This window comes from Dipteris shenzhenensis, chromosome 32 (genome assembly GCF_047967505.1).
Source record: "Dipteris shenzhenensis isolate YYH24624 ecotype China chromosome 32, Dip_SZ_1.0, whole genome shotgun sequence".
NCBI lineage: Eukaryota > Viridiplantae > Streptophyta > Polypodiopsida > Gleicheniales > Dipteridaceae > Dipteris > Dipteris shenzhenensis.
Window position 1 is genome coordinate 16,461,965 of NC_141627.1, and position 11,499 is coordinate 16,473,463.

Genomic DNA, 11,499 nt, shown 5'->3' on the forward strand with positions numbered 1-11,499 from the left:
TATTTGCGACTTGCCATTTCCAAAAAGTCTTCTTTGTGAAGGTAGTTAGGGCCCATACCATCATTATGTCGATGGCCTTCAAGTCAAAGCTCTCTAGCTTGCCTTTCCACACACTAAGGTTGATGATGTCCTTAAATGGTCTGCATTTGTGCAACATCCTGTACCACTTAGGGTTTGGTCCTCCCCTTCAGTTGGGAAGTGTTGTATAAGTCAAGAGTGATTCCTATGGAAGGGGCTCAGCTAAGACAAAGGTTGGGCAAAGTATGTTTTGGACCTACTCTGAGGTGAACCCAGTGGATTGATCCTGAGATTATCCTACAGCTGGCTTCGTTGACCCAATATGCGTGCTTGTGGAGGGTTGTGAGGATGAGGCCTATGTGGAAGCAAAAGAAGTGGAGGGATTAGAGAAGTTAAGTATTAGGGGGGGAGAAGAGGGGTGGCTAATATTGGTGGTGGTGTAAGTGCGATGTATCAGCATCGACAGTGGAATTAAAGATGGCTATGGCAAGATTGGATTCTTGTTCTATTAGTTTTTTGGGGTAGGCAACATGCTCAATTTCAAAATGGCTGAAGCCTTCCTTGAGCATGGGCTGCATGGCCTCCAAAACTTTATTGTACAGGATAAGAATACTAAAGGGCTGACATTGAGAGACACTATTATTCAAAGATAATTTGATGCTCTTTTTGCTTCCTCACGCCATGTTCTTGCCAGCCACCCGAGGCCTTCAGCCAAGGAACATGGATTGCAAGCCCATGTTGGAAGGTCATGGGCTTAGATAACTCTAGGATTTCTATATCGACAGGAAAAAGAGATGATTCTTGGATACATCTACACCAACTCCGAAATAACTTCATGAACGGGTCCTCCATAAGATGAATTTATTTTTACATTTGCTCTTAAGATGCTTATATTTGATCGGCGAGCTATAGGCAAGGGGTGCGCAATGTACGAGTGCTTCTTGCACATCAATCCAACTTGCACTCGAGGGACCTCTTGGTTTAGGAATGGGGCCTTGCTCTTCAATGATGAAAGAAGCAACTCCATTTTCTTTGAGATGTCGAGAAGCAGAGCCTGGGTGCTTAGGCCAGTAGGGTCATCAAAGAAGAAGAAGATGTCATTATAAAGATAATCTTTGATTGGCTCCTACTGCCTTGCTGCCTACTGGTGATGGTGATGGAGTCGGATTATTTTCTTATAGGAAGGGACCTCATCTGAATCGAAGACTAACTCATGGCAAATATTTAATTACTCTTGAACTGTTGAGCTCTTTTAGGGATATCTTTGAGTAAAATGATCAGTAGTTGGAAAAAGTGGACAGAAGTGACGACTATAGGATCTTGAACCTCCACATACATATCAATGAAAATTTTCATTTAGTAGGTGATGACATATGCAGTAGCCACTATGGAATAGTCAAAGTGAGGATATTATAAACTACATTAGGGTTGCTCACTTGGATCTTTCAAAAGAGACTTTATTTCCAATGCAAACACAGAGGCATATAGGTCGGCTCGACATGACGGTCCTTGTAGGTGTTACGATACATCTACCAATACTTTAGCTACTTCGGAAAAGGAATCTACTAAGCTGGCTACACTCCAACATTTATGTCATTAACGGGCATAGCTTGGTGATCAAGGTCTGCATAGTTGCCTCTGGAATCTAGTTTATTTGCAACCTGCGACTTCTAAAAAGTCCTCTATGAAGGTAGTCAGGGCCCAGACCTCCATTATGTCAACGGCCTTCAAGTCAAAGCTCTATAGCTTGATCTTCCACAAAATGAGGCTGATGATATCCTTAAATGGTCTACATTCGTGTGGCATCTAGTACCACTTAGGGTCTGGTCCTCCGCTTCAATTGGGAGGTGGTATGTATAAGTCGGGAGTGGTTCCTATGGAAGGGGCTCAACTGAGACAAAGGTTGGGAAAAGTATGTTTTGGACCTGCTTCGAGGTGAACTCACTAGTTGATCCTAAGATTGTCCTACAATTGGCTCTATTGACCCAATATGCATGCTGGTGGAGGGCTGTGAGGATGAGGGCTATGTGGAGGCAGAAGTAGTGGAGGGATTAGGAAGTTATGTATTAAGGGACGAGAAGGTGGGTGGTTAACATTGGTGGAGGGGTGGGGCAAGTGCGATGTATCGGTTAGTGGAATTAAAGAAGGCTATGGCAAGATCAGATTCTTCTTCTGTTAGTTATTTGGGGTAGGCGACATGTCAGTTTCAAATTGGCTGAAGCCATCCTTGAGCATGCACTGTCTAGCCTCCCAAACTTGAGAATACCAAAGGGGTGATATTGAGAGATCTTATTATTCAAAATATAATTTCATGCTCTTTTTGCTTCCTCACAACCGCATTCTCGACCAGCCACTCATGGCCTTTGGCCAAGGAATGTGGTCTGCAAGCCCACGACAAAGGGTCACGAGGCTTAGATAACTCTAGGATTTCTATATCGGTGGGAAAAAGAGAGAACTCTTGGATACATCTACACCAACTCAAAAAGAAAACCATGAACCGCGGTCCTCCATTAGATAAAGTTTTCGGTGCTTGCTCCCTAAAATGCTTGTATGCGATCGACTAGATGTAGGTGGGGGATGTGCAATGTACAAGTGCTTCTTGCACATCAATCCAACTTGCGCTAGAGGGACCTGTTGGTTTAGGAATGGAGGCCTTGCCCTTGAATGATGAAAGTAGCAACTACATTTTCTTTGAGATGTCGGGAAGTAGAATTTGGGTGCTCGAGCCAACAGGGTCGTTGAAGGAGAAGAAGATGTCATTATAAAGATGACCTTCGATTGGCTCCTTCTACTGCTGGTGTTGCTAAGAATTCAGTGTGGTCATGATGGGGGACGTGACCTCGAGAGAGACAATGAGAGAGATGTTCAATCCTTTCCTAGCTGTCATTGCTATTGCATTATCTTTATCCCTTTCCACCATCCCATCAAGGGGCAACTCTAGATCTTTCCTATTGTTGTTGGTATTCTGCTTGTTCTTTTGCTATTCAAAAATATGGAATTAAAATTAGAGCAAGCAAGGGGTAGCATGACTTGTGATTCACAGCTCCATATGGTTGGCAAGCCACTTTGCTTTCTGATGTGTGCTTTATGATCTCGATGAAGATCATTGGGTTACCAATATTCTGCATTTGCTTGTGGCATTGCAGGTGTAGCTCCGTGTAAAAATAATTGGCCTAGTTGATGCGGTATCACACCGGATCCACAATTTGTCAAGAATCTCAGGACCCCCACTATCTTTATGACTGCTAGAACTTGAATGTCATTGAAGGGAAATCCTCTCTTGTGTATGCGGCCATCCCAGTCGCCCAAGGGTGCGATCTTCCACTCCAAATGGTTCAAACATCACAAGGAAACCAAACACTTCTCTAATGAGATTGACACTAAGCTAGAAGTCGTGGGCTTGGCCCTCATCATCTATAAATAATGTCATCTTAGTCACGTGGTTGTAGTTATCCACAAGGCAGGTGGTCAAACAAGTGCATGAGGCTGACTCATTCAAGATACGGCTGGACTCCATGGTCATGGCAAGCCTTGGTAGCATTGGTAGCTATGATAAAACATCCAGTAGTCCATATTGGGCTTGTACCAGAAGGAGTGGTGAATGACTACACTATTGAGGAGCTCCAACCATTGTTGTTCGAGAGGGGATGTAGTTGTTGTAGACAATGATTGCTCCATAGACAAGGGTGTAGATGGAATAACCATACATCGTCTTGTTGGTCGTGTCGTCAACTGCTACTGCTTAAATTTGTGGGGTTGAGGTTGGGGCTCTGGCTTGACATTGAGCTCCTCTTTAGAATCGGTTGAGGTAGGGGCATAGAAACAAAAGTAATTATAGAGGGAGTGGGAGTGATGAAAGGAGGGGTTGCAGCAGTGGATAGAGTGTTGGAGGGGGCGGTGAGGCTAGTAGAAGGTGTAGCGAGGCTAGCTAATCCCCATGAGGTGCTCTTTTCCTCTCTGTGGAGTGAGTCACACATTATTGGGTGATAGAGTGGGGGTCGGCCTCTAGTAGTACTTGTAGTGGTTGTTCGTGATCCTGCCTCCTCCATACTTGCTTTCTCACTGTTGCCTTGGTTGAATTGGGGTCTTTGACGATGGGGGAGTAGCAACATCCTTAGGTACCGGGGGAGTCGGGCGTAGCTGCTGCTGCAACTATCTAGGTAGGCTTCTCGTTCTAATCTTTGTGGCACCATCAATGTTCGTACACTACTTGTCAAGGTTTCCAATATTTCACACCAATCTATCTAGCAATTGAAGTGGAAGCAACATTCTCTGCCCAGAGTTACCTATTCATCGATTGTGCTTGTGGGCATTACATAAAAGTGGCTTCCTATTCTATGCTTATTCATAGTTGCTTCAAAATCTATGTAACCAATCGTGGGCATGCCTTAATTATAATAGTTTGTACTCTGACAGCAGGGCTTGGTTTAAGGGGTACCTTTGATAATTGTTCCCATACCTCTTGCGAGATGAAGTTGTGACTTGTGGAATCCACCAAGGCTACTTTAAAATGTGTTGTTTGTCCTTGCAACTTAACTGGCAACTTAGTAGTGTCGATTGCTAGATTACTAAAGTCATCTTCTTGGTCTAAGGTTGCCTTGAAAATTGTCAATAGGCCCTTATGTTTAAGTTTAGCATGACAAGCTTGGCCCTCTTTGATTGGTTGTCTTTCCATGCAAGCAACCTACTTTTTAAGCTCGTCCTCTCAATGGATAGCTTGAAGGGTCTACTGGGTTAGAGGGCCATCATAGCATTTAATCTTGGTGCCATTGATATACCCATCCATCTCAACTCCATTAAGTGATGCCATTTGGCATGTCCTTTATGGTGTGATTTCCACAACCCCCTATGTACCCACTGAGGTGTACTTCAAATTTTGTTTGGTGCTCCATAGTAATGCAATGTCACCTTCACTAAGGTCCTTGTTTTTAAGGTTGTGGTTGAACCAATGTTTCCTTCATATTTTTTATACCTTCATGACGTACTTAGCCATTAACCTAGTTTCATCAAGCTTTTCAAGCTCTATTAACCTTAGAGAATGACCTCTTCACATAATCTTTCTTGAACTGGCACCCTTAGGCTAGGTACTATGAACCCCATGGGCATTACTGCTTCTACCCCAAATGTGAGACTAAAAGGGGTGCAATTAACTGCTACTTTATACATGGTATGATACGCCCGCAATGTAGTGGTAAGCATGTGCTCCCACTCACTTTGGCTGGTCTCTACCATGCATGTCATGGTACTGTATAGAGTCTTATTAGAGCTTTTTGCTTGGTCATTTACTTCTAGGGTAGTAGGGAGTTGTTTTCCTATGAAATCAGATACTCACTCATAAGAATTTGTATAGTTTCATTAATGAGATGAGTTTCTCGATCATTAACTATTTCCAAGGGGACACTGAAGCGTGATATAACATTCTTGTATAGGAACTTAGCTATAGCCCTAGTATTAGCCTTCCTAGTCACCTTGGCTTCTGGCCACTTGGTAAAGTAGTTTGTCTCCCCTATAATATATCAGGCTTGTGTCCCTTTGGCTATTGGACTTATATGTCTGCTAAAATCAATGCCCCACTTCTTGAAGGGTTGATTTGTAAGAATTACCGCAAGGGACATATAATCCTTCTTTTCAAGGATGGAAGCTCTTTGGCAAGGGTCATAGCATTTAGAAAATTCACCTGCATTAGCAAAGAGAGTAAGCCACCATAGCGCGGCTTACAATATAAACCTTGTCTGATAGGATGCATCACGTGGTGGATGCTTTTATTATTAGATTTTCATTTGGTTCGCAAGGGACAAACACATTTTATGGCAGACAGTATGTCTAGGATTCCGAGTGGAGAGCCAACAACAACTGGTATTGATGAATAAACCTTGTATGATAGGATGCATCATGCGATGGATGCTTTTATTATTAGATTTTCATTTGGTTCGCAAGGGACAAACACATTTTATGGCAAACCGTATGTCTAGGATTCCCAATGGAGAGCCAGTGATGACTAATATTGACGATGATCTCCCCAATATCCCATCATTCCATGTGGATTTGATTCATAAATGGGTTTAAGAGGTTGGGCATGGTTTGGCAAATGAGTTTCCGTAAGACAAGGCCCTTAACAAAGAAAAGGCCTAAAAACTTACTGAGGATGCAACACTCTATCAACTGATAGCTGATCAATTACTAAATGGGTAAGGTTGGCATAATGTGCCATTGTGTCTGTGTAAAGACGAGGTCTCACATGGAGCCTAGTTTGTATGAGCTACTCACTTGCAAGAGTTGTGCATGCACTCGGATGAGGAGTTGCACATTGATGTAACCTATTGTTCGTGTTGCTGTAAGCATAAGGAAGCATGTGATGATGCACCACAAGAGATGCATCACAAGAGATTATCATGCCAAAATTAACTGAAGAATAGACAATAAGTGGAACGTAAATGATGTAAATCTTCATTATACTTATGGGCATAATGGCTCACACCGCCAAATGCCCCCTACTCCACAGAAGGGGCCAACAATGTGTGTTTTTAGACTGGCTGTTGTGGCAAAATATGATTGTACCTAGTTCTTAGAAGCAACAACTTGGAAGCACTAACAAACTCGTGTGGGTTGCATGTTCTTGTGTCACCACCGCACTTTCTATAGAATTCCTTAGAAGCTAGTATTTAGAACTTAAAACTGGGCGGGGGGTGGAAGCGCGTAGTGGACCTTTTGTGAATTTTCAATTGCAATTTTTGATTGAGAAAATTAATTAAGTGTTTTTGAATTGCCATTTATGGAGATCATATTCGCATCTATGTCCCTACCAATTAATTAGTTAGTTTTGATCCATTAGAGGCTTAATTAAGCTATGCTTATCTAAGGCTTAATTTACTTTTGCTTTGATTAGCTTCTGTTTCTCTATGCCTTAATTTAGTGCATATACTATGTTCAAGGGGGCTTTCCCAAACTTGCAAGAAAAGGATCAAACTCAAAACCTTCATCTTCTCACGTGTGAGCCCTACCACTTCAATTATATCACTTAACCCTTCCTTATAGTAATATCACGCAACCCTTCCTTATAGTAATATTATAAAATGGTCCCTCATCCCTCTCCCAAAACAATATGGTCCCCCCTCTCTTTAATACTCCCCCTTTCCCCTCTAGTAAGCTTCTCTCCCTCCCCCCTCTTTAATGCTCCCCCTCCCCCCCCCCTTTACCCTTAGTTAATATTCCCCCCCTTAAGTAATTATCCTCTATGCCCCCTCCCCAACACACACCCGTAACTAATTAATTGATTTTTCACGCTGGGGTCCTATTGGAGATCATCATAACAAAAATTACCTTTTAATACTCCCTATGTGTACTTGTGCATGCTTGTTTGACATAGGATTTTTTACCACAACAAAAAGATTGGTTGCATTGGCACCAGCCCAATGTAAGGAAAGGGTGTCCCCCCACATGGCATCCACGTGGCCAGGTATGTTTGGTTGCGCAAAAGGGGGGTTTACATCAAGATGGGCAACCACGATCCCTCGCCCAAGGTCCGCCGGATGTTCGACAACTAGATTTGAACCCATGTTAGCCAATCAAGAGCCCCTCAGCCTAAACCAATCACATTGTTGCAATAAACTCATGACCTTTTATTCTTAACTTATTTGTTGGGTGTGTAAAGAAGCATTGCTGATGCTTGAACAATTGAGGTACTCAATTGGGATTAATTGGCATAAGCTTGAACGATTCAGGCACTCAATTGGGATTAGGTGTACTCAATTGGGATTAGGTGTACCCAATTGGGATTAATTGGCATAAGCTTGAACGAATCAGGTACTCAATTGGGATTAGTTGTACCCCAATTGGGATTAGGTGTACTCAATTGAGATTAGCCAGAACTCTCTGGATATGACTCGTTCAACGCAAAAATCAATAGTCGGCCGGGAATCGTGGCTTTCTGGCTGCAACCGACCTTCTATCTTGGTCTATATATAGATAGCTTGTACTGCAATTTCTGATGCCGTGCTTGAAAGTTTCTTCAACCTGAAGTATTTCTTACCAGCCTGTCTTTCCATCCCTCTGCCCCTTGCCTTTCATTGCTTGATAGGTTCTGCGTTTGTGCAGCTGTAGGGGTGTCAGTTTGGAGGGGGTGCTTGTGATTTGGAAAACGAGAGATTGTGTCTAAGTGTACTCTCATCGTTTCAAAGTTCTGAACTCAGCGCTGTTTCGCAAGAGTATCGGCCGATGGATAACATTGTTTTGCACACATGTTTGCGGAAGTGTAGCGATACATGGCGGAACTACCTGTCACACCATGGTTTCCGTTTTGAGGGGGATCCTTGCCCTTGTTGATGGGTCCCTACTTTCTTTGCTATGCTTTAGAAATGAAGCGTTTTTTTGCAAGAGTATTGGCTCATGGATAGCATCTTCTCTCAGATCGCTTGCTCACGTGTTTGCGGAGTTGAAGCGACGCATGGCGGCACTTCCTTGCGACATCATGGTTTTAGTTTTCAGGGGGATCCTTGCCCTTGTTGCTGCTTGATCTTGCTCTGCATTCAACAATTAGAGAGCGAAGGTGTAATCTCAGATACCGTTGTGAGGGGGCCAGCTTTCAATGGAGTGCTGTCTCGGGAGAGTATTGGATAGCTTACTGTTTTCAGAAGTCTTAAATGACTTGTTTTATGGAACAACAATCCTTGCCTTAAATGATACGTTTGATGGTGAGCTGTCTGGTTTTCTTATCTTTGAAACATGCTAGTTCATCTGAGGGGGGTGGTTAGCGGATCTCACGCGTTGAGAACATGGGTGAGTTGTAATTTTGGGTCTTGCATACCCTCTGGAAACTATATATATCGATTTGTGACTGCTTTCTGATGTGACTTGTTTTCAGATCAGGGTATTTGTGGAGCTGGATATCCTTTGGCCTCTATGTGTCTGAAAGAGAAATATCGTAGTCAAGAGGCCAATTTATTACTCATGCTTGTGAAAGGGCATGGCGGAGTTACCCCTATACTATATCTACCCATTTCTCGATCTGTTTTTAGACCCAGAGTTTTCAGTTTGTAAATCTAATTGGATGAGAGGCTTTGTTGTTGGTGAAAATCATTTCAAGGCATGAGACAGCATGTGCAGGATGCGTTTGGGAATGTTCCTGGATTCATCTAGGTATATGTGCAGGATGCATGGAGGTTGGGTGTCTTCGCATTGAGTTATGTTTCAAGGAAGAAATAACTCTTGCTCTCTGTGTTGCAAAAGGGAAATGGTAGGAGTTACATCCTATCCATATCTCTGTTTTGTTTGTTTTTTTTAAAACTGCTACGGTGCAGGTGCATGTTACTGTAATGGCAGTTTTTCATCTGGTCAATTTGTTGCTTATGGCTGCCATTTTATCATGGCTTTCTCTTCTTTGTACCTGGTGGATAGGTGAGCAAAAGTTAGTGTAATCACTTGGAAAAATGCTATCCAATGGAGGAGTATTTTATGCGTGTATTGTGGCATCTTTTGCGCTGGTGCAAATGTAGCTAGTGTGGAGTTACTGCTCGTTAGTGTTGGAAGCGATACATGACACGCCTTTGCATGTGAGCCACAGCTGTAGGTGCGTGTAATCCTCTATGGAGTAAGTGCTTCATCAAAACTGATGTGTCTTTGGCATATGCATCCTATCGTATCAAGAAAGGCAGGTTTGGAAAGTGAGATCTAAAGTAGTTGTCAAAACACGGGCCGTACAGATTGACTGATAGTGATAGTCAAGCCCTGGCATGCCATTTGTGTAATGGTATTATCATTTTGACTTGGTGTGGATTTCGATTGTCAGCTGTAGATATTACAGATTTTTAGTTCAAGTTGAGTCAGATTTCGATTGCCGCTGTAGATATTACAGATTTTTAGTTCAAGTTGAGTCAGATGCTATCTTATGTGTAGAGAAACAGGGAGCTGATGTTTCTTCTTATCATAAATATTTGCTTATGGATCCCTGCCACATGCAGTGTACTCTTTTTGACAAATTCAAGCTGTTGAGATTTCGATGGGCTGCCCCTTCTTATGATAATTCACTATGGAAGGGTTTGATGGCATGAGCATTTGGCTCTCTTTGTGTATCTATAAGTTTTCTGTATACAGAATAATTGTGTTCGGAGGTTTGATATTTTCAACTTATATCGGGGGATGTTGTGCGCAGTGGCACGAGGAAGTTAAGGTTAAGGGCAGCACATACAAGCCGTGGGAGGGAAATTTGTTGTTTCCAACTTATATTGGGGGATGTTGTGTACAGTGGCACGAGAAGTTGAGGCTGAGCAAAATCGACTCTTATATCATTATTCATGATTATATTTGCTTCCTTTTATTAGTCACCTTCTGCTTTTTTTGAAAATCTAATTGGATGAAAGGCCCTGCTGTTGGTGATATCATCAAAAGGCATCAGCCAGCAAATTCAACATGTGCTTACAGACAGCATTTTTTTATTTTAGTCTGTACCTGACTAGATAGGTTAGGGAGTCAAGTGACCACACACTTCCATGATGGTCAGGGCTGCTGGATTCCAAGCCTCGCAGATGGTTTGAGAACTTTTAGGTTGGCATTGGCATCTTGACATTTCACTGGTGTTCTTGGCAGGGGTTCTAAACTAAATGCTGTTTTGCGACAGTATCTGCTCATTGATAACATGCTACTCTCTCCAGCATTGGTTCGCACACACGTCTGCGGAAGTGACCCTGTGACATCATGGTTTCAGTTTTGAGGGGGTCTTTACCCTTGTTGATGGATTCCTGCTTTCTTTGCTGTGTGTTGGAAATGTTTAATGGAGTATTGTTTTGCACGTGTATTGGCTCATGGATACCATCTTTCTCCCAGATTGATTTGCAAACGTATTTGGGGAGTTGAAGCAATGTATGGAGGCAATTCCCTGCGACATCATGGTTTCAGTTTTCAGGGTGACCCTTTTGCCCTTGTCCCGCTTGATCTTTGCTCTGCGTTGAAGAATTAGAGAGTGAAGGTGTGGTGATGTTTTATAGACTAGGGCATGGAACAATCTATGCTACAAATGATACATTGTTGGTGAGCTGTGTGGTTTTGTTTTGAAACATGCTCTAGGAGCATGCTCATCTGAAGAGGGTTACAAGTTATGATGCTTTGGATGAACAGACTTGTTGGTTAGGGGACTGCACTTTTAGAAACCATGGGTATAGTGCCTTTTGGGTCTTGCATATTCCCAGTGTTCCCTGGGAACTGTTTATTGATTTGTGATTGTGTTCTGATGTGGCTTGTTTTCAAATCTTGGTATTTTCTGGGCAGCATGGAGCTGAGTCTCCTGGTGTGGACTTGACATATGACACAGGACTCGAGAAAGCGTTGGTCTCTGTGTTTGAAAGGGAAATGTCAGAATCAAGTGGTCAATTAATTTCTGATGCTTGTGAAAGGGGAATGGTGGAGTTACTTATACATACTGTCCTACCCTTTTTTGCGTTTTTTTGAAATACCCATAATGTAGCTATGTAAATTCAATGTGTGAATCTA

General features: G+C 42.6%; 1 long non-coding RNA gene across 2 annotated transcripts; it reads left to right on the forward strand.

Annotated features, from left to right (window-relative positions):
• The first annotated feature begins 8,150 nt into the window (after window positions 1-8,150).
• On the forward strand, window positions 8,151-9,826 carry LOC147880366 (uncharacterized). 2 transcript variants are annotated; one of them, XR_015540541.1, is made up of 3 exons: window positions 8,151-8,708; window positions 8,879-9,250; window positions 9,412-9,824. It is a non-coding gene; the product is annotated as an uncharacterized LOC147880366 (long non-coding RNA). The 2 variants fall into 2 exon arrangements; XR_015540540.1 differs by having other exon boundaries at window positions 8,879-9,826.
• The last annotated feature ends 1,673 nt before the right edge of the window (window positions 9,827-11,499 follow it).